This window comes from Triturus cristatus, chromosome 4_2 (assembly GCF_964204655.1).
Source record: "Triturus cristatus chromosome 4_2, aTriCri1.1, whole genome shotgun sequence".
Classification (NCBI taxonomy): domain Eukaryota; kingdom Metazoa; phylum Chordata; class Amphibia; order Caudata; family Salamandridae; genus Triturus; species Triturus cristatus.
The window spans coordinates 655,063,300-655,087,557 of record NC_140586.1 but is presented as its reverse complement, the minus strand read 5'-3'; positions in this window follow the sequence as shown (position 1 = coordinate 655,087,557).

Here is a 24,258-nt window from a genome sequence, read left to right as displayed (position 1 = left end):
AGCATGTCCAGCAACCTACGAACTCTTTCCCTACTGATGACGGAGAAATCCAGAAACACGTGTCTAGGGATACGCAACAAAAAACATGGCATTAGCCAATTATTATTTGAACTTTGTACTGAGCGAAAAACTTTGAACTACATCGACCAAAATGCCTGGAGGTAATGACGCTGTGACGTGATGGCAGTGTGCTCCTATCCCCTTCTACCATTTAAAAAGGCTCCCTCGAGCCACCTGAGCTGACGAGCTTGGGAGCGCCTGCTTGCCCTGAGTGAAATTATGTCTGAGAAAATTAAGCGGCAGCATGTCCAGCAACCTACGAACTCTTTCCCTACTGATGACGGAGAAATCCAGAAACACGTGTCTAGGGATACGCAACAAAAAACATGGCATTAGCCAATTATTATTTGAACTTTGTACTGAGCGAAAAACTTTGAACTACATCGACCAAAATGCCTGGAGGTAATGACGCTGGGACGTGATGGCAGTGTGCTCCTATCCCCTTCTACCATTTAAAAAGGCTCCCTCGAGCCACCTGAGCTGACGAGCTTGGGAGCGCCTGCTTGCCCTGAGTGAAATTATGTCTTAGAAAATTAAGCGGCAGCATGTCCAGCAACCTACGAACTCTTTCCCTACTGATGACGGAGAAATCCAGAAACACGTGTCTAGGGATACGCAACAAAAAACATGGCATTAGCCAATTATTATTTGAACTTTGTACTGAGCGAAAAACTTTGAACTACATCGACCAAAATGCCTGGAGGTAATGACGCTGTGACGTGATGGCAGTGTGCTCCTATCCCCTTCTACCATTTAAAAAGGCTCCCTCGAGCCACCTCAGCTGACGAGCTTGGGAGCGCCTGCTTGCCCTGAGTGAAATTATGTCTGAGAAAATTAAGCGGCAGCATGTCCAGCAACCTACGAACTCTTTCCCTACTGATGACGGAGAAATCCAGAAACACGTGTCTAGGGATACGCAACAAAAAACATGGCATTAGCCAATTATTATTTGAACTTTGTACTGAGCGAAAAACTTTGAACTACATCGACCAAAATGTCTGGAGGTAATGACGCTGTGACGTGATGGCAGTGTGCTCCTATCCCCTTCTACCATTTAAAAAGGCTCCCTCGAGCCACCTGAGCTGACGAGCTTGGGAGCGCCTGCTTGCCCTGAGTGAAATTATGTTTGAGAAAATTAAGCGGCAGCATGTCCAGCAACCTACGAACTCTTTCCCTACTGATGACGGAGAAATCCAGAAACACGTGTCTAGGGATACGCAACAAAAAACATGGCATTAGCCAATTATTATTTGAACTTTGTACTGAGCGAAAAACTTTGAACTACATCGACCAAAATGCCTGGAGGTAATGACGCTGTGACGTGATGGCAGTGTGCTCCTATCCCCTTCTACCATTTAAAAAGGCTCCCTCGAGCCACCTGAGCTGACGAGCTTGGGAGCGCCTGCTTGCCCTGAGTGAAATTATGTCTGAGAAAATTAAGCGGCAGCATGTCCAGCAACCTACGAACTCTTTCCCTACTGATGACGGAGAAATCCAGAAACACGTGTCTAGGGATACGCAACAAAAAACATGGCATTAGCCAATTATTATTTGAACTTTGTACTGAGCGAAAAACTTTGAACTACATCGACCAAAATGCCTGGAGGTAATGACGCTGTGACGTGATGGCAGTGTGCTCCTATCCCCTTCTACCATTTAAAAAGGCTCCCTCGAGCCACCTGAGCTGACGAGCTTGGGAGCGCTTGCTTGCCCTGAGTGAAATTATGTCTGAGAAAATTAAGCGGCAGCATGTCCAGCAACCTACGAACTCTTTCCCTACTGATGACGGAGAAATCCAGAAACACATGTCTAGGGATACGCAACAAAAAACATGGCATTAGCCAATTATTATTTGAACTTTGTACTGAGCGAAAAACTTTGAACTACATCGACCAAAATGCCTGGAGGTAATGACGCTGTGACGTGATGGCAGTGTGCTCCTATCCCCTTCTACCATTTAAAAAGGCTCCCTCGAGCCACCTGAGCTGACGAGCTTGGGAGCGCCTGCTTGCCCTGAGTGAAATTATGTCTGAGAAAATTAAGCGGCAGCATGTCCAGCAACCTACGAACTCTTTCCCTACTGATGACGGAGAAATCCAGAAACACGTGTCTAGGGATACGCGACAAAAAACATGGCATTAGCCAATTATTATTTGAACTTTGTACTGAGCGAAAAACTTTGAACTACATCGACCAAAATGCCTGGAGGTAATGACGCTGTGACGTGATGGCAGTGTGCTCCTTTCCCCTTCTACCATTTAAAAAGGCTCCCTCGAGCCACCTGAGCTGACGAGCTTGGGAGCGCCTGCTTGCCCTGAGTGAAATTATGTCTGAGAAAATTAAGCGGCAGCATGTCCAGCAACCTACGAACTCTTTCCCTACTGATGACGGAGAAATCCAGAAACACGTGTCTAGGGATACGCAACAAAAAACATGGCATTAGCCAATTATTATTTGAACTTTGTACTGAGCGAAAAACTTTGAACTACATCGACCAAAATGCCTGGAGGTAATGACGCTGTGACGTGATGGCAGTGTGCTCCTATCCCCTTCTACCATTTAAAAAGGCTCCCTCGAGCCACCTGAGCTGACGAGCTTGGGAGCGCCTGCTTGCCCTGAGTGAAATTATGTCTGAGAAAATTAAGCGGCAGCATGTCCAGCAACCTACGAACTCTTTCCCTACTGATGACGGAGAAATCCAGAAACACGTGTCTAGGGATACGCAACAAAAAACATGGCATTAGCCAATTATTATTTGAACTTTGTACTGAGCGAAAAACTTTGAACTACATCGACCAAAATGCCTGGAGGTAATGACGCTGTGACGTGATGGCAGTGTGCTCCTATCCCCTTCTACCATTTAAAAAGGCTCCCTCGAGCCACCTGAGCTGACGAGCTTGGGAGCGCCTGCTTGCCCTGAGTGAAATTATGTCTGAGAAAATTAAGCGGCAGCATGTCCAGCAACCTACGAACTCTTTCCCTACTGATGACGGAGAAATCCAGAAACACGTGTCTAGGGATACGCAACAAAAAACATGGCATTAGCCAATTATTATTTGAACTTTGTACTGAGCGAAAAACTTTGAACTACATCGACCAAAATGCCTGGAGGTAATGACGCTGTGACGTGATGGCAGTGTGCTCCTATCCCCTTCTACCATTTAAAAAGGCTCCCTCGAGCCACCTGAGCTGACGAGCTTGGGAGCGCCTGCTTGCCCTGAGTGAAATTATGTCTGAGAAAATTAAGCGGCAGCATGTCCAGCAACCTACGAACTCTTTCCCTACTGATGACGGAGAAATCCAGAAACCCGTGTCTAGGGATACGCAATAAAAAACATGGCATTAGCCAATTATTCTTTGAACTTTGTACTGAGCGAAAAACTTTGAACTACATCGAGCAAAATGCCTGGAGGTAATGACGCTGTGACGTGATGGCAGTGTGCTCCTATCCCCTTCTACCATTTAAAAAGGCTCCCTCGAGCCACCTGAGCTGACGAGCTTGGGAGCTCCTGCTTGCCCTGAGTGAAATTATGTCTGAGAAAATTAAGCGGCAGCATGTCCAGCAACCTACGAACTCTTTCCCTACTGATGACGGAGAAATCCAGAAACCCGTGTCTAGGGATACGCAATAAAAAACATGGCATTAGCCAATTATTCTTTGAACTTTGTACTGAGCGAAAAACTTTGAACTACATCGAGCAAAATGCCTGGAGGTAATGACGCTGTGACGTGATGGCAGTGTGCTCCTATCCCCTTCTACCATTTAAAAAGGCTCCCTCGAGCCACCTGAGCTGACGAGCTTGGGAGCGCCTGCTTGCCCTGAGTGAAATTATGTCTGAGAAAATTAAGCGGCAGCATGTCCAGCAACCTACGAACTCTTTCCCTACTGATGACGGAGAAATCCAGAAACACGTGTCTAGGGATACGCAACAAAAAACATGGCATTAGCCAATTATTATTTGAACTTTGTACTGAGCGAAAAACTTTGAACTACATCGACCAAAATGCCTGGAGGTAATGACGCTGTGACGTGATGGCAGTGTGCTCCTATCCCCTTCTACCATTTAAAAAGGCTCCCTCGAGCCACCTGAGCTGACGAGCTTGGGAGCGCCTGCTTGCCCTGAGTGAAATTATGTCTGAGAAAATTAAGCGGCAGCATGTCCAGCAACCTACCAACTCTTTCCCTACTGATGACGGAGAAATCCAGAAACACATGTCTAGGGATACGCAACAAAAAACATGGCATTAGCCAATTATTATTTGAACTTTGTACTGAGCGAAAAACTTTGAACTACATCGACCAAAATGCCTGGAGGTAATGACGCTGTGACGTGATGGCAGTGTGCTCCTATCCCCTTCTACCATTTAAAAAGGCTCCCTCGAGCCACCTGAGCTGACGAGCTTGGGAGCGCCTGCTTGCCCTGAGTGAAATTATGTCTGAGAAAATTAAGCGGCAGCATGTCCAGCAACCTACGAACTCTTTCCCTACTGATGACGGAGAAATCCAGAAACACGTGTCTAGGGATACGCAACAAAATACATGGCATTAGCCAATTATTATTTGAACTTTGTACTGAGCGAAAAACTTTGAACTACATCGACCAAAATGCCTGGAGGTAATGACGCTGTGACGTGATGGCAGTGTGCTCCTATCCCCTTCTACCATTTAAAAAGGCTCCCTCGAGCCACCTGAGCTGACGAGCTTGGGAACGCCTGCTTGCCCTGAGTGAAATTATGTCTGAGAAAATTAAGCGGCAGCATGTCCAGCAACCTACGAACTCTTTCCCTACTGATGACGGAGAAATCCAGAAACACGTGTCTAGGGATACGCAACAAAAAACATGGCATTAGCCAATTATTATTTGAACTTTGTACTGAGCGAAAAACTTTGAACTACATCGACCAAAATGCCTGGAGGTAATGACGCTGTGACGTGATGGCAGTGTGCTCCTATCCCCTTCTACCATTTAAAAAGGCTCCCTCGAGCCACCTGAGCTGACGAGCTTGGGAGCGCCTGCTTGCCCTGAGTGAAATTATGTCTGAGAAAATTAAGCGGCAGCATGTCCAGCAACCTACGAACTCTTTCCCTACTGATGACGGAGAAATCCAGAAACACGTGTCTAGGGATACGCAACAAAAAACATGGCATTAGCCAATTATTATTTGAACTTTGTACTGAGCGAAAAACTTTGAACTACATCGACCAAAATGCCTGGAGGTAATGACGCTGTGACGTGATGGCAGTGTGCTCCTATCCCCTTCTACCATTTAAAAAGGCTCCCTCGAGCCACCTAAGCTGACGAGCTTGGGAGCGCCTGCTTGCCCTGAGTGAAATTATGTCTGAGAAAATTAAGCGGCAGCATGTCCAGCAACCTACGAACTCTTTCCCTACTGATGACGGAGAAATCCAGAAACACGTGTCTAGGGATACGCAACAAAAAACATGGCATTAGCCAATTATTATTTGAACTTTGTACTGAGCGAAAAACTTTGAACTACATCGACCAAAATGCCTGGAGGTAATGACGCTGTGACGTGATGGCAGTGTGCTCCTATCCCCTTCTACCATTTAAAAAGGCTCCCTCGAGCCACCTGAGCTGACGAGCTTGGGAGCGCCTGCTTGCCCTGAGTGAAATTATGTCTGAGAAAATTAAGCGGCAGCATGTCCAGCAACCTACGAACTCTTTCCCTACTGATGACGGAGAAATCCAGAAACCCGTGTCTAGGGATACGCAATAAAAAACATGGCATTAGCCAATTATTCTTTGAACTTTGTACTGAGCGAAAAACTTTGAACTACATCGACCAAAATGCCTGGAGGTAATGACGCTGTGACGTGATGGCAGTGTGCTCCTATCCCCTTCTACCATTTAAAAAGGCTCCCTCGAGCCACCTGAGCTGACGAGCTTGGGAGCGCCTGCTTGCCCTGAGTGAAATTATGTCTGAGAAAATTAAGCGGCAGCATGTCCAGCAACCTACGAACTCTTTCCCTACTGATGACGGAGAAATCCAGAAACACGTGTCTAGGGATACGCAACAAAAAACATGGCATTAGCCAATTATTATTTGAACTTTGTACTGAGCGAAAAACTTTGAACTACATCGACCAAAATGCCTGGAGGTAATGACGCTGTGACGTGATGGCAGTGTGCTCCTATCCCCTTCTACCATTTAAAAAGGCTCCCTCGAGCCACCTGAGCTGACGAGCTTGGGAGCGCCTGCTTGCCCTGAGTGAAATTATGTCTGAGAAAATTAAGCGGCAGCATGTCCAGCAACCTACCAACTCTTTCCCTACTGATGACGGAGAAATCCAGAAACACATGTCTAGGGATACGCAACAAAAAACATGGCATTAGCCAATTATTATTTGAACTTTGTACTGAGCGAAAAACTTTGAACTACATCGACCAAAATGCCTGGAGGTAATGACGCTGTGACGTGATGGCAGTGTGCTCCTATCCCCTTCTACCATTTAAAAAGGCTCCCTCGAGCCACCTGAGCTGACGAGCTTGGGAGCGCCTGCTTGCCCTGAGTGAAATTATGTCTGAGAAAATTAAGCGGCAGCATGTCCAGCAACCTACGAACTCTTTCCCTACTGATGACGGAGAAATCCAGAAACACGTGTCTAGGGATACGCAACAAAATACATGGCATTAGCCAATTATTATTTGAACTTTGTACTGAGCGAAAAACTTTGAACTACATCGACCAAAATGCCTGGAGGTAATGACGCTGTGACGTGATGGCAGTGTGCTCCTATCCCCTTCTACCATTTAAAAAGGCTCCCTCGAGCCACCTGAGCTGACGAGCTTGGGAGCGCCTGCTTGCCCTGAGTGAAATTATGTCTGAGAAAATTAAGCGGCAGCATGTCCAGCAACCTACGAACTCTTTCCCTACTGATGACGGAGAAATCCAGAAACACGTGTCTAGGGATACGCAACAAAAAACATGGCATTAGCCAATTATTATTTGAACTTTGTACTGAGCGAAAAACTTTGAACTACATCGACCAAAATGCCTGGAGGTAATGACGCTGTGACGTGATGGCAGTGTGCTCCTATCCCCTTCTACCATTTAAAAAGGCTCCCTCGAGCCACCTGAGCTGACGAGCTTGGGAGCGCCTGCTTGCCCTGAGTGAAATTATGTCTGAGAAAATTAAGCGGCAGCATGTCCAGCAACCTACGAACTCTTTCCCTACTGATGACGGAGAAATCCAGAAACACGTGTCTAGGGATACGCAACAAAAAACATGGCATTAGCCAATTATTATTTGAACTTTGTACTGAGCGAAAAACTTTGAACTACATCGACCAAAATGCCTGGAGGTAATGACGCTGTGACGTGATGGCAGTGTGCTCCTATCCCCTTCTACCATTTAAAAAGGCTCCCTCGAGCCACCTAAGCTGACGAGCTTGGGAGCGCCTGCTTGCCCTGAGTGAAATTATGTCTGAGAAAATTAAGCGGCAGCATGTCCAGCAACCTACGAACTCTTTCCCTACTGATGACGGAGAAATCCAGAAACACGTGTCTAGGGATACGCAACAAAAAACATGGCATTAGCCAATTATTATTTGAACTTTGTACTGAGCGAAAAACTTTGAACTACATCGACCAAAATGCCTGGAGGTAATGACGCTGTGACGTGATGGCAGTGTGCTCCTATCCCCTTCTACCATTTAAAAAGGCTCCCTCGAGCCACCTGAGCTGACGAGCTTGGGAGCGCCTGCTTGCCCTGAGTGAAATTATGTCTGAGAAAATTAAGCGGCAGCATGTCCAGCAACCTACGAACTCTTTCCCTACTGATGACGGAGAAATCCAGAAACACGTGTCTAGGGATACGCAACAAAAAACATGGCATTAGCCAATTATTATTTGAACTTTGTACTGAGCGAAAAACTTTGAACTACATCGACCAAAATGCCTGGAGGTAATGACGCTGTGACGTGATGGCAGTGTGCTCCTATCCCCTTCTACCATTTAAAAAGGCTCCCTCGAGCCACCTGAGCTGACGAGCTTGGGAGCGCCTGCTTGCCCTGAGTGAAATTATGTCTGAGAAAATTAAGCGGCAGCATGTCCAGCAACCTACGAACTCTTTCCCTACTGATGACGGAGAAATCCAGAAACACATGTCTAGGGATACGCAACAAAAAACATGGCATTAGCCAATTATTATTTGAACTTTGTACTGAGCGAAAAACTTTGAACTACATCGACCAAAATGCCTGGAGGTAATGACGCTGTGACGTGATGGCAGTGTGCTCCTATCCCCTTCTACCATTTAAAAAGGCTCCCTCGAGCCACCTGAGCTGACGAGCTTGGGAGCGCCTGCTTGCCCTGAGTGAAATTATGTCTGAGAAAATTAAGCGGCAGCATGTCCAGCAACCTACGAACTCTTTCCCTACTGATGACGGAGAAATCCAGAAACACGTGTCTAGGGATACGCAACAAAAAACATGGCATTAGCCAATTATTATTTGAACTTTGTACTGAGCGAAAAACTTTGAACTACATCGACCAAAATGCCTGGAGGTAATGACGCTGTGACGTGATGGCAGTGTGCTCCTATCCCCTTCTACCATTTAAAAAGGCTCCCTCGAGCCACCTGAGCTGACGAGCTTGGGAGCTCCTGCTTGCCCTGAGTGAAATTATGTCTGAGAAAATTAAGCGGCAGCATGTCCAGCAACCTACGAACTCTTTCCCTACTGATGACGGAGAAATCCAGAAACACGTGTCTAGGGATACGCAACAAAAAACATGGCATTAGCCAATTATTATTTGAACTTTGTACTGAGCGAAAAACTTTGAACTACATCGACCAAAATGCCTGGAGGTAATGACGCTGTGACGTGATGGCAGTGTGCTCCTATCCCCTTCTACCATTTAAAAAGGCTCCCTCGAGCCACCTGAGCTGACGAGCTTGGGAGCGCCTGCTTGCCCTGAGTGAAATTATGTCTGAGAAAATTAAGCGGCAGCATGTCCAGCAACCTACGAACTCTTTCCCTACTGATGACGGAGAAATCCAGAAACACGTGTCTAGGGATACGCAACAAAAAACATGGCATTAGCCAATTATTATTTGAACTTTGTACTGAGCGAAAAACTTTGAACTACATCGACCAAAATGCCTGGAGGTAATGACGCTGTGACGTGATGGCAGTGTGCTCCTATCCCCTTCTACCATTTAAAAAGGCTCCCTCGAGCCACCTGAGCTGACGAGCTTGGGAGCGCCTGCTTGCCCTGAGTGAAATTATGTCTGAGAAAATTAAGCGGCAGCATGTCCAGCAACCTACGAACTCTTTCCCTACTGATGACGGAGAAATCCAGAAACACGTGTCTAGGGATACGCAACAAAAAACATGGCATTAGCCAATTATTATTTGAACTTTGTACTGAGCGAAAAACTTTGAACTACATCGACCAAAATGCCTGGAGGTAATGACGCTGTGACGTGATGGCAGTGTGCTCCTATCCCCTTCTACCATTTAAAAAGGCTCCCTCGAGCCACCTGAGCTGACGAGCTTGGGAGCGCCTGCTTGCCCTGAGTGAAATTATGTCTGAGAAAATTAAGCGGCAGCATGTCCAGCAACCTACGAACTCTTTCCCTACTGATGACGGAGAAATCCAGAAACACGTGTCTAGGGATACGCAACAAAAAACATGGCATTAGCCAATTCTTATTTGAACTTTGTACTGAGCGAAAAACTTTGAACTACATCGACCAAAATGCCTGGAGGTAATGACGCTGTGACGTGATGGCAGTGTGCTCCTATCCCCTTCTACCATTTAAAAAGGCTCCCTCGAGCCACCTAAGCTGACGAGCTTGGGAGCGCCTGTTTGCCCTGAGTGAAATTATGTCTGAGAAAATTAAGCGGCAGCATGTCCAGCAACCTACGAACTCTTTCCCTACTGATGACGGAGAAATCCAGAAACACGTGTCTAGGTATACGCAACAAAAAACATGGCATTAGCCAATTATTATTTGAACTTTGTACTGAGCGAAAAACTTTGAACTACATCGACCAAAATGCCTGGAGGTAATGACGCTGTGACGTGATGGCAGTGTGCTCCTATCCCCTTCTACCATTTAAAAAGGCTCCCTCGAGCCACCTGAGCTGACGAGCTTGGGAGCGCCTGCTTGCCCTGAGTGAAATTATGTCTGAGAAAATTAAGCGGCAGCATGTCCAGCAACCTACGAACTCTTTCCCTACTGATGACGGAGAAATCCAGAAACACGTGTCTAGGGATACGCAACAAAAAACATGGCATTAGCCAATTATTATTTGAACTTTGTACTGAGCGAAAAACTTTGAACTACATCGACCAAAATGCCTGGAGGTAATGACGCTGTGACGTGATGGCAGTGTGCTCCTATCCCCTTCTACCATTTAAAAAGGCTCCCTCGAGCCACCTGAGCTGACGAGCTTGGGAGCGCCTGCTTGCCCTGAGTGAAATTATGTCTGAGAAAATTAAGCGGCAGCATGTCCAGCAACCTACGAACTCTTTCCCTACTGATGACGGAGAAATCCAGAAACACGTGTCTAGGGATACGCAACAAAAAACATGGCATTAGCCAATTATTATTTGAACTTTGTACTGAGCGAAAAACTTTGAACTACATCGACCAAAATGCCTGGAGGTAATGACGCTGTGACGTGATGGCAGTGTGCTCCTATCCCCTTCTACCATTTAAAAAGGCTCCCTCGAGCCACCTGAGCTGACGAGCTTGGGAGCGCCTGCTTGCCCTGAGTGAAATTATGTCTGAGAAAATTAAGCGGCAGCATGTCCAGCAACCTACGAACTCTTTCCCTACTGATGACGGAGAAATCCAGAAACACGTGTCTAGGGATACGCAACAAAAAACATGGCATTAGCCAATTATTATTTGAACTTTGTACTGAGCGAAAAACTTTGAACTACATCGACCAAAATGCCTGGAGGTAATGACGCTGTGACGTGATGGCAGTGTGCTCCTATCCCCTTCTACCATTTAAAAAGGCTCCCTCGAGCCACCTGAGCTGACGAGCTTGGGAGCGCCTGCTTGCCCTGAGTGAAATTATGTCTGAGAAAATTAAGCGGCAGCATGTCCAGCAACCTACGAACTCTTTCCCTACTGATGACGGAGAAATCCAGAAACACGTGTCTAGGGATACGCAACAAAAAACATGGCATTAGCCAATTCTTATTTGAACTTTGTACTGAGCGAAAAACTTTGAACTACATCGACCAAAATGCCTGGAGGTAATGACGCTGTGACGTGATGGCAGTGTGCTCCTATCCCCTTCTACCATTTAAAAAGGCTCCCTCGAGCCACCTGAGCTGACGAGCTTGGGAGCGCCTGCTTGCCCTGAGTGAAATTATGTCTGAGAAAATTAAGCGGCAGCATGTCCAGCAACCTACGAACTCTTTCCCTACTGATGACGGAGAAATCCAGAAACACGTGTCTAGGGATACGCAACAAAAAACATGGCATTAGCCAATTATTATTTGAACTTTGTACTGAGCGAAAAACTTTGAACTACATCGACCAAAATGCCTGGAGGTAATGACGCTGTGACGTGATGGCAGTGTGCTCCTATCCCCTTCTAGCATTTAAAAAGGCTCCCTCGAGCCACCTGAGCTGACGAGCTTGGGAGCGCCTGCTTGCCCTGAGTGAAATTATGTCTGAGAAAATTAAGCGGCAGCATGTCCAGCAACCTACGAACTCTTTCCCTACTGATGACGGAGAAATCCAGAAACACGTGTCTAGGGATACGCAACAAAAAACATGGCATTAGCCAATTATTATTTGAACTTTGTACTGAGCGAAAAACTTTGAACTACATCGACCAAAATGCCTGGAGGTAATGACGCTGTGACGTGATGGCAGTGTGCTCCTATCCCCTTCTACCATTTAAAAAGGCTCCCTCGAGCCACCTGAGCTGACGAGCTTGTGAGCGCCTGATTGCCCTGAGTGAAATTATGTCTGAGAAAATTAAGCGGCAGCATGTCCAGCAACCTACGAACTCTTTCCCTACTGATGACGGAGAAATCCAGAAACACGTGTCTAGGGATACGCAACAAAAAACATGGCATTAGCCAATTATTATTTGAACTTTGTACTGAGCGAAAAACTTTGAACTACATCGACCAAAATGCCTGGAGGTAATGACGCTGTGACGTGATGGCAGTGTGCTCCTATCCCCTTCTACCATTTAAAAAGGCTCCCTCGAGCCACCTGAGCTGACGAGCTTGGGAGCGCCTGCTTGCCCTGAGTGAAATTATGTCTGAGAAAATTAAGCGGCAGCATGTCCAGCAACCTACAAACTCTTTCCCTACTGATGACGGAGAAATCCAGAAACACGTGTCTAGGGATACGCAACAAAAAACATGGCATTAGCCAATTATTATTTGAACTTTGTACTGAGCGAAAAACTTTGAACTACATCGACCAAAATGCCTGGAGGTAATGACGCTGTGACGTGATGGCAGTGTGCTCCTATCCCCTTCTACCATTTAAAAAGGCTCCCTCGAGCCACCTGAGCTGACGAGCTTGGGAGCGCCTGCTTGCCCTGAGTGAAATTATGTCTGAGAAAATTAAGCGGCAGCATGTCCAGCAACCTACGAACTCTTTCCCTACTGATGACGGAGAAATCCAGAAACACGTGTCTAGGGATACGCAACAAAAAACATGGCATTAGCCAATTATTATTTGAACTTTGTACTGAGCGAAAAACTTTGAACTACATCGACCAAAATGCCTGGAGGTAATGACGCTGTGACGTGATGGCAGTGTGCTCCTATCCCCTTCTACCATTTAAAAAGGCTCCCTCGAGCCACCTGAGCTGACGAGCTTGGGAGCGCCTGCTTGCCCTGAGTGAAATTATGTCTGAGAAAATTAAGCGGCAGCATGTCCAGCAACCTACGAACTCTTTCCCTACTGATGACGGAGAAATCCAGAAACACGTGTCTAGGGATACGCAACAAAAAACATGGCATTAGCCAATTATTATTTGAACTTTGTACTGAGCGAAAAACTTTGAACTACATCGACCAAAATGCCTGGAGGTAATGACGCTGTGACGTGATGGCAGTGTGCTCCTATCCCCTTCTACCATTTAAAAAGGCTCCCTCGAGCCACCTGAGCTGACGAGCTTGGGAGCGCCTGCTTGCCCTGAGTGAAATTATGTCTGAGAAAATTAAGCGGCAGCATGTCCAGCAACCTACGAACTCTTTCCCTACTGATGACGGAGAAATCCAGAAACACGTGTCTAGGGATACGCAACAAAAAACATGGCATTAGCCAATTATTATTTGAACTTTGTACTGAGCGAAAAACTTTGAACTACATCGACCAAAATGCCTGGAGGTAATGACGCTGTGACGTGATGGCAGTGTGCTCCTATCCCCTTCTACCATTTAAAAAGGCTCCCTCGAGCCACCTGAGCTGACGAGCTTGGGAGCGCCTGCTTGCCCTGAGTGAAATTATGTCTGAGAAAATTAAGCGGCAGCATGTCCAGCAACCTACGAACTCTTTCCCTACTGATGACGGAGAAATCCAGAAACACGTGTCTAGGGATACGCAACAAAAAACATGGCATTAGCCAATTATTATTTGAACTTTGTACTGAGCGAAAAACTTTGAACTACATCGACCAAAATGCCTGGAGGTAATGACGCTGTGACGTGATGGCAGTGTGCTCCTATCCCCTTCTACGTTTGCAGAGGGGGAACTAATTCCCCTTGAATACTGGGGGTCCCTGGGGGCCAACTAGCCCACCAGGAACCTCCAGTATGAGCCAGGGGGCTCAATGTTGCATTGTGTTGCCCATTGCAACAACTGTAACTACTGTACTTAAAATTCTATTGCCTATTTGCAAAGTATTTAAACTAAAGTAATTCATTGTGAGAAAGTATATTTTGTATTGTGATGTATAATGTAATTAAAAAAATAAAATATCTAAAAATAAATAGGTTAAAAAATTTAGTAAATCAGTATAAAAAAAATCAGTATGACAATTAATACATTAAAAATTGTCATTTACAAAACCTTTGAAATTCACTGAAAAAACCATAGGTTTCAGGCCTGATATAGTTAGGAATTAGCATTTAAAAAACCTTCGAAATTCACTGAAAAAACCATAGGTTTCAGGCTTGATATAGTTGGGAATTAGCATTTAAAAAACCTTTAAAATTCACTGAAAAAACCATAGGTTTCAGGCCTGATATAGTTAGGAATTAGCATTTAAAAAACTTTACAAAGTTCACTGTTGTTATAGTTAGCTAGACATTTCACTCGTACAAAACCATTGAAATTCCTCCGATATAGTTAGGTGTACTAACTACATCTCGCGCGCCCGCAATCCACTGCTGATGATGTCACATATTACATTCTTGACATGGTCAGTGACATCACTGGTGACATCTCAAATGACATCACTGATGACATCACTGATGACATCATCCATGTGACAATCAGATACACCTCATCATACACTAGTATAACCTTTCATCACTCACTGTAAAATACAGAGTGCCATATTTGAAACCATTGAAACACCAATACAAGTTTCTAAACACCCACTCAGGGATTCCCAGATCTATACACACATCTAATCACTTACCTATAGATTCACTCATACATGCTGTCAATGATCAATAGCACACTATCAAATATACTTATACACCTATTTCGACATTACACACCAGCACACATCCAAATCACTTATGCAAACAATGGATCATGCTTACTTTTACTTAGCTACACACTTATACAAACACCACTTCATCTATTCATATAGATAGTAACTCATACTTAGTGTGTTATAAAATCACTATTACAAGTATACAGTTATCCATACAGTCACTCATACAATCACTGAGTCTTATGTATACTTATTTATATACAACAACTGACACATACACTGGCTTTTACTTTTCTAGTTTGTTGGATATGTACCATTGAGACATATATTTGCTCATCACCACACCCATAAAGAGATTCACTCATCCAAACAACTGTTATAACATGTAGTTTTAACTTCATATACCTATTGAATCAACTATTCACACATCTTTGGGCTGTCACACACCCCCACCGAACCACACACACATTCACTCTCCCATACAAATACTCAGTTAACTAATCAATAACTAATATAGACTTTCACATAGCTAGTAACCAACTGGTGCAGCAGTTTACACAACAACTGACAAAGTGATACAGATATTCACACAGTTTAGTCACTATCCAATATATTTAGTGAGACACTATAAATTAGTCAAGTAAACAGTCAATCACACTGCTACTAAATCCTCCATCCAGATATTTATATTTATATATCCATTCATTCTTCAATGCAAATTGATATATATATATATATATATATATTCACTGAAAAAACCATAGGTTTCACACATGTTATAGTTAGCGGAAATTTTACTGATAAAAAACCAATGAAATTCCCCCGTTATAGTTACTGCAGGCAACTATAACTCACGCGACCGCAATCCTCTGCTGATGCTAATACTGTATTTAGACACTTATTTGCCCATGTCTTCTTCCATACATTTTTAGCTATACATATATTACAAATATTTTTTTTTCATAAAGACACATAGGTCATCAGCAGAAGATTGCGGTCGCGTGAGTTATAGTTGCCTGCAGTAACTATAACGGGGGAATTTCATTGGTTTTTTATCAGTAAAATTTCCGCTAACTATAACATGTGTGAAACCCATGGTTTTTTCAGTGAATTTGCAAGGTTTTTTAAATGCTAATTCCTAACTATAACGTGTGTGAAACCTATGGTTTTTTCAGTGAATTTGTACGGTTTTTTAAATGCTAAGTTACTTTACGCCATTCGTGGCGTGCGCGCCCACTTAACGCAGTTCGTTCCGTGCGCGCACGGTGCGCTTCGCGCACCGTGCGCGCACAGTAAGCACGCGGTGCGCTTTGCGCACCGCGCGCCCACTTTACGCAGTTAGTGCCGTGCACGCACGGTGGGCACGCGGTGCGCTACGCGCACCGCGTGCCCACGTTACGCTAGATGGGCCATGTACGCACGATGCGCTTCGCGCACCGTGCGCACATGGAGGACATATGATGCACTTCGTTTTGAAAGGTCATATTTTAATTTTTCGTAATTTTTATAAGCCATGCACAAATGGTGCCCTTCGGGCACCATTTCCACACGGGGTGGACAGAGTGTGGATAATTTTTTTTTTTATTTTTTTTTTTTTAAATATTATAGTTTATCTCTTACGTTATAAGCCATGCACAATTGGTGGCCTTCGGCCACAAATTGCACACGGGGTGGGGAGAGTGTGGATAATTTTTTTTTTAATATAATTTTTTACCGTACGCGTACGGTAAGCGTAATCGGAGAAATTAGCGAAAAAAAAAATTCCGTTTTTGGCCTTGGGGGATCTTTGGGGACTCCCTCAACATGGCTATGTGTGTGGGAGCTGTCTAAACAGCCCCTTTACATGTTTTTATGCTTTGTATTTTCATCATCACTCTCAGTGCGAGAGAGAAAATGGCGGCCGCCGCTTCCTGGTTTCGGACGATTCGAATGTTTACTAAGATCTAAGAGCCAATCAGAATCGCGCTCGCGCACGCCACCGTACGCGTACGGTAAGCGTACCGTAAGCGCACCGTAAGCTGGCTCAGATATATATATTGATTTAAAGGCTATTTTCTCAGAATCTACTGAACAGATTTACACCAAACCTACAAAAGGCACTTCCTTGACCTGAGGACTACCTCTCTGCCAAATTTCAAGTAATTCTGTTCAGCCGTTCGGGCTGTAGCCCTGTCTAAAGGTCCTATGGAAAAATGCATGGGAAAAACGCGTTTTGGGACCCCCCTTTTATCTCAGCCCCCGCTTGACGAATCCCCCCGAGACTTTCAGGGTAGGAGCGGAGCGTAGCGCCCCACCTATTTTGAAAAATTCGCGAGGATTCGTCGACCGGCGCCAAAGTTATTCAAAATAGAATGTTGCGGATTTCCTATGGAAACGTGGTCCTAACTATAACTACCTACTGGCGACCGCCAGTAGGTAATATATATATATATATATAATACATATTTAAATAACGAACCAAACCACATTCACTGGAAGATTTCATCAGTGATGTCATCAGTGATGTCATCTGAGATGTCATCAGTGATGTCACTGACCCTGTCATGAATGATGTAATATGTGACATCATCAGCAGTGGATTGCGGGCGCGCGAGATGTAGTTAGTACAACTAACTATATCGGAGGAATTTCAATGGTGTTGTACGAGTGAAATGTCCAGCTAACTATAACACCCCTAAAACCTATGTTTTTTTCCAGTGAATATCTAAGGATTTTTAAATGCTAATTGCTAACTATATCAGGCCTGAAACCTATGGTTTTTTTCAGTGAATATATATATATATATATATATATATATATATATATATATATATATATATATATATATATATATAATATAGATAGATATAGATAGATATATATATATACAACACAAGCCTGCAGGTGTGGCTCAATCATATGAGCCACAAAAACCACAGTGCAGCGGCTCCAATGTATTTAGCATGTTTATTTTCAAACGCTGGCAACAAAAATACCCCAACGCGTTTCGGAGCCTTCCGCTCCATGGTCACGGGTTAGGTTTACAAGCTACTTCTGCTTAATTTAAAGCAATACCACATGTGCTCAATGTAACATGATAAATATGAACATAAACAACAGACTCCTTCTTTGCTTACAATGTTAATAATTGAAAAAGAGGATTGTCTTCACATTCATGATTGAGCTTAATTATAACGAACTGGCATCACAAATTTTAGTCTACTGTAATTCAAGCATCATTACTTAGACTGTAAATTAATTTCGGATATAATAATCAAAGCGATACCAAAGGGGATGAAGGACAGAGCGCTTGAACAAATCAAACACTCACCCCCAATCAACTGATCTGGGTTAAATCCATCATCATTCTTTAGCTCACTCCACCACCCCAGTTCAGATTAAGCTTGGGAAAAAGCACTACGCTATGCTCGTGTAGTTTGCGAAGTTTGCGCCACTTCGCACTACGCGAATTGCACGTAGCACAGTGCAAACACGCGTAGCGTAGTGTTGCGTAGTGCAGTGGTCATTTTTTGCTTGCTCGCGGTCCTCAACGTCTAGTTGGCGACCGCGAGCAAGCAAAATGACATCCCGGCGAGACTTTTTCCTCGTTCGCAATCAGCATCATCAAGTTGGCGATCGCGAGCGTGGAAAATAAACTTCCTGGCAAGATACTCAATGTGAGGAGGTCATGTTTCTCATTGCGAGTGGTCGCGTATGCTCGCGACCGCTCGCGATGAGAAACTACCAGTCCGCGTTGAGAAAGCTGCTGCTCGAGTAAAAATCTACTCGAGCAGCAGAAAACTACAGCTCGCACTGTGCAAGATGCCGTTTTCAATGATTGCACAGTGCCGGTTGCTTGTCCGCACTGTGCAATCATTGAAAACGACATCTTGCACAGTGCGAACAGGGTACTACGCAGTTCGCGAAGTGCTACGCGTAGCTCGCGTAGTGCGAAGTGCACTTTGCGTAGCTTCGCAAAGTGCTACTTCACGAACTACGCCCAGGGTTAGTTCAGACATGGCCATATGAAAATCAGTCTGACCCTGTGCCTCATGGGAACAGTCCAACCCGAACTGCCAAGCCATGTCTTCCCTGGACCGGAAACAAGCTTCCTGGGACCGGTTTCGGGTTCATAACCCTCATCAGCCAGGCTATCTTGAATCCAGTGGCAAAGTGAGCAAGGGACCCACGTCTGGGCATTCCCTGCCAATTTAGGGCGAACAAAGCGATACCAAAGGGGATGATGGACGGAGCGCTTGAACAAATCAAACACTCACCCCCAGTCAACTGATCTGGGTTTAATTCATCATCATTCTTTAGCTCACTCCACCACCCCAGTTCAGACATGGCCATATGCAAATCAGTCTGACCCTGTTCCTCATGGGAACAGTCTACCCCGAACTGCCAAGCCATGTCTTCCCTGGACCGGAAACGAGCATCCTGGGACCGGTTTCTGGTTCATAACCCTCATCAGCCAGGCTATCTTGAATCCAGTGGCAAAGTGAGCAAGGGACCCACATCTGGGCATACCCTGCCAACTTAGGGCTAACAAAGCGATACCAAAGGGGATGATGGACGGAGCGCTTGAACAAATCAAACACTCACCCCCAGTCAACTGATCTGTGTTTAATCCATCATCATTCTTTAGCTCTCTCCACCACCCCAGTTCAGACATGGCCATATGCAAATCAGTCTGACCCTGTGCCTCATGGGAACAGTCCAGCTCGACCGCCATGTCTTCCCTGGACCGGAAACAAGCATCCTGGGACCGGTTTCGGGTTCATAACCCTCATCACCCAAGCTATCTTGAATCCAGTGGCAAAGTGAGCAAGGGACCCACGTCTGGGCATACCCTGCCAACTTAGAGCGAACAAAGCGATACCAAAGGGGATGATGGACGGAGCGCTTGAGCAAATTAAACACTCACCCCCCGTCAACTGATCTGGGTTTAATCCATTATCATTGTTTAGCTCACTCCACCACCCCAGTTCAGACATGGCCATATGCAAATCAGTCTGACCCTGTGCCTCATGGGAACAGTCCAGCCCGACCTGCCAAGCCATGTCTTCCCTGGACCGGAAACAAGCATCCTGGGACCGGTTTCGGGTTCATAACCCGCATCAGCAAGGCGATCTTGAATCCAGTGGCAAAGTGAGCAAGGGACCCACGTCTGAGCATACCCTGTCAACTTAGGGCGAACAAAGCGATACCAAAGGGGATGATGGAAAGAGCGCTTGAGCAAATCATTGGGCACAGGGTCAAGACTGATTTGCATATGGCTGGGTCCAAACTGGAATGGCATTGTGAGCAAAAAAACGATGGATTTAGGCCCAGATCTCTGTACTGGGGTGAATGTATGAGATAGTTCTGCATTCTGTCTATCAATAGTTCTTTTTGCATTTGTCACCCCGAGTGGGACGGGTATGCTCAGACGTGAGTCCCGTGCTCTCCATGCCACTGGTATCAAGCTATCCTGGCTGAAGAGGGGTGAAACCCCGAAACCGGTCCTAGGATGCTTGTTTCCAGTCCAGGGAGGACCTGGCCTGGCATTCGGGGCTGGACTGTTGCCATTGGGCACAGGGTCAAGACTGATTTGCATATAGCTGGGTCCAAACTGGAATGGCATGGTGAGCAAAAAAACGATGGATTTAGGCCCAGATCTCTGTACTGGGGTGAATGTATGACATTGTTCTGCATTCTGTCCATCAATAGTTCTTTTTGCATTTGTCACCCCAAGTGGGACAGGTATGCTCAGACGTGAGTCCAGTGCTCTCCATGCCACTGGAATCAAGCTATCCTGGCTGAAGAGGGGTGAAACCCCAAAACCGGACCTAGGATGCTTGCTTCCAGTCCAGCAAGGGCCTGGCCTGGTAGTTCGGGCTGGACTGTTCCCATTGGGCACAGGGTCAAGACTGATTTGCATATGGCTGGGTCCAAACTGGAATGGCATGGTGAGCAAAAAAAGATGGATTTAGGCCCAGATCACTGTACTGGGGTGAATGTATGACATTGTTCTGCATTCTGTCCATCAATAGTTCTTTTTGGATATAATAATCAACTATGCAGTTTTTGCCAAAATGCAAAGCATATTTCTCAAGCTTATTATCAGCTTATTTGGCCCCAGTGGGCAACCAATCATTTTGCGGATCAATCGGTGCATTTCAAATATCAAATTCATTCCTTTGCCCTAGTGGACCAATAGATTGCAACTTAAACAGAGCATCATTCTATGCATAAATTCTTAAGTCACTTCAAACATCCAATGAAGTTGTTTTTCATGAAAAAAGCAAAAGAAGATCAGCGAGTTTCGCCATCTCCTACAGTTTGTTGCATCGGAATGATAGTCAAATTTTTAGTAACCTCCTGAAACCTTTGAATAAACAATTCTGCCCCAGTGGGTGCATACTATTAATGCTGATGTCCATAATCATAACTCAAGTGTTTGGTTGAACATGTTCGAATTTTTTATGTGCTTTATGTGCCTTTCCTAGGCTTAACTTAACATCTTGTTCCTCAAACACCAGTTCGTCCCTGGGTGAGGTCCAGAAACAACTGAAACACCAAGCTTGTTCAGCAGACCTTTTTGCTTAAGCCTTACCTATGAGATAAAATAGCTCTTCTGCATTTCCATAATCCTTCACCTGTAACAAAAAAGCAAACAAACAGAGACTATGATTAAAAAGAACTTCCTGAAACATGTTACATTAAAAACAGCCTAAACCTCAATTTAGTCTACTGGGGAGAGGTCGACATTATTCGATTCTACCTTCTAATATACAATTTTTATCCTAAATGAACAGCCAATTCCTCATCCAGGTTTAAGCCAATCGGATGAAGAGTGTTATATTTAATAATCAATTTTTATTCCAATCTCCTAAATTTCAAAGTCCGATTACCACCTCTTTCCCAGATCTGAACTTTGTCTATAACGTAGAATTTCAATAGATTGCAATTTTGATTGTGGCTGGCCTTGAAGTGTTGGGCAATAGGGTATTGTTTATCATTGTTTCTAATGGCTCGCATATGATCAAGCACCCGTTTCCGTGCTTTGTGTATCGTACTCCCTATGTAAAATTTATTACACGGGCATCTGTGAGCATTGACTACAAACTCTGTGTTACAGGTCAGATGTTTAGAAATCACGTATGGTTTTGGATTGTTTGCCGATGTAATCATTTTACTGCTCTCACTGTATTTACTAGCTTTAAATTGATTACAAGTAAAGAACCCTTGGATGGTGCTTTTATCCCGTTCCGGGTTGACTAGGCAGTGGCTCAAAGTGTCCTTCAGAGATCTTGTTTTTCTAAATGTTATTGCTGGGCTATTCCCCACAGGTGTGACTAAATAAGGGTCCATCTTAAGGACTTCCCAATACTTTTTAAAACTTTTTTTAATTTCTCATGTTTGGTTATGATATCTTGTGATGAATCTAATCTTTTGTTCATCCCTCACTTCTGATTTTTTAGGGATCATTAACTCATTACGGTTTAAATTCCCTAAAATCCCAGCCTTATACCTATTGCCGAAACTGCATAAAGACCTCTCCAATTCACCAGGGAGACCCGTTGTTTCATCAAGGGGGAGCATGCTAGAAAATACATCAAAGTATGTTGATTATTTTCTTCAAACCTATGTACATGCTCTGCCCTCATATGTTAGAGATACGGGGGATTTTTTAAGGCTTATAAATGACATCACGTGGAGTAATGAGTTTAGGTTTCAACAGCCTGTATACTTGTATTCTGCATGATTTAGGAATAGAGGCTTGTTGATACTTCCTTAAGGGAAGATCACTGTCCTACCTTCTACATACAGAAATGCTCATAAAGATGATTCATACATATCTAACTAATAACTTTTTTCTGTTTAGCAATTATATGTACAGGCAGACCCAGGGGATGGCGATGGGAACTTGCTTTGCCCCCATCGTTGCCGGGTTGTACCTAGGCTGGTGGGAGAAGCGGGTGGTCAATAATATCAGGCATTTTGAGAATCACGTTGTCCTCTGGGTGCGGTACATTGATGATATCTTTTGTATATGGAAAGGCACCCACGAACAAGCCCAAGAATCCATTAATATATTGAATGCTAATTCCTCAAATTTGACGTTTAGCACATACATGAGAAGGTGATTGAATTTCTGGATCTGAAATTGGAAGTAAATGGTGACAAACTAATGAGTTATTTATACAGAAAAGAAACAGCAGGCAGCAGTTTGTTGCATGCTGTAGTTGCCATCCGACAAACCTTATTCAAAGTATTCCGTTTGGTGAATTATTAAGAGCCAGACAGAATTGTAGTACTGAAGAAGGGTTTGAGAAAGAGAAGGCAGTTATGACACAAAGATTCCCCGAGAGAGGATATAGTAACAAAACTGTTCAGAATGCCAACAAAAAGGTTGAAAAACTAAAACGTAACGAGTTTCTGATCCCTAAATAAATCAGAAGTGAGGGATGAACAAAATATTAGATTCATCACAAGATATCATAACCAAACATGGGAAATAAAAAAAGTTTGAAAAAGTATTGGGAAGTCCTTAAGATGGACCCTGATTTAGTCACACCTGTGGGGAATAGCCCAGCAATAACATTCAGAAAAGCAGGATCTCTGAAGGATACGTGAATCAACTGCCTAGTCAACCCAGAAAGGGATAAAAGCACCATCCAAGGGTGTTTTACTTGTCATCAATGTAAACGTGTAAATACAGTGAGAGCAGTAAAAGGATTAAATTTAGCAAACAATCCAAAACCATACGTGATTTCTAAACATCTGACCTGTAACACAGAGTATGTAGATTTGCTCTCAGATGTCTGTGTAATAAATTTTACATAGCGAGTACAATCCACAAAGCACGGAAACGGGTGCTTGAGCATATACGAGCCATTAGAAACAATGATAAACAATACCCTATTGCCCGCCACTTCAAGGTTAGCCACAATCAAAATTACAACCTATTGAAATTCTACGTCCTAGACAAAGTTCCGATCCGCGAAAAAGGTGGTAATCGGACTTTGGAACTTAGGAGATTGGAATCAAAATTGATTATTAAATATAACACTCTTCATCCGATTGGCTTAAACCTGGATGAGGAATTGGTTGTTCATTTAGGATAAAAATTGAATATTAGAAGGTAGAATCGCATAATGTCGACCTCTCCCCAGTAGACTAAATTGAGGTTTGGGCTGTTTTTAAGGTAACATGTTTCAGGAAGTTCTTTTTAATCATAGTCTTTGTTTGCTTTTTTGTTACAGGTGAAGGATTATGGAAACGCAGAAGAGCTATTTTATCTCATAATAAGATTTAAGCAAAAAGGTCTGCTAAACAAGCTTGGTGTTCCAGTTTTGTCTGGACCTCACACAGGAACGAACTGGTGTTTGAGGAACAAGATGTTAAGTTAAGCCTAGAATAGGCACATAAAAAATTGAATTTCGAACAAGTTCAACCAAACACTTGAGTTATGATTATGGACATCAGCATGAATAGTATGCGCCCACTAGGGCAGAATTATTTATTCAGTGGTTTCAAGAGGTTGATAAAAATTGGTTATCATTCTGATGCACCAACTGTAGGAGTTGGCGAAACACACCGATCTTCTTTT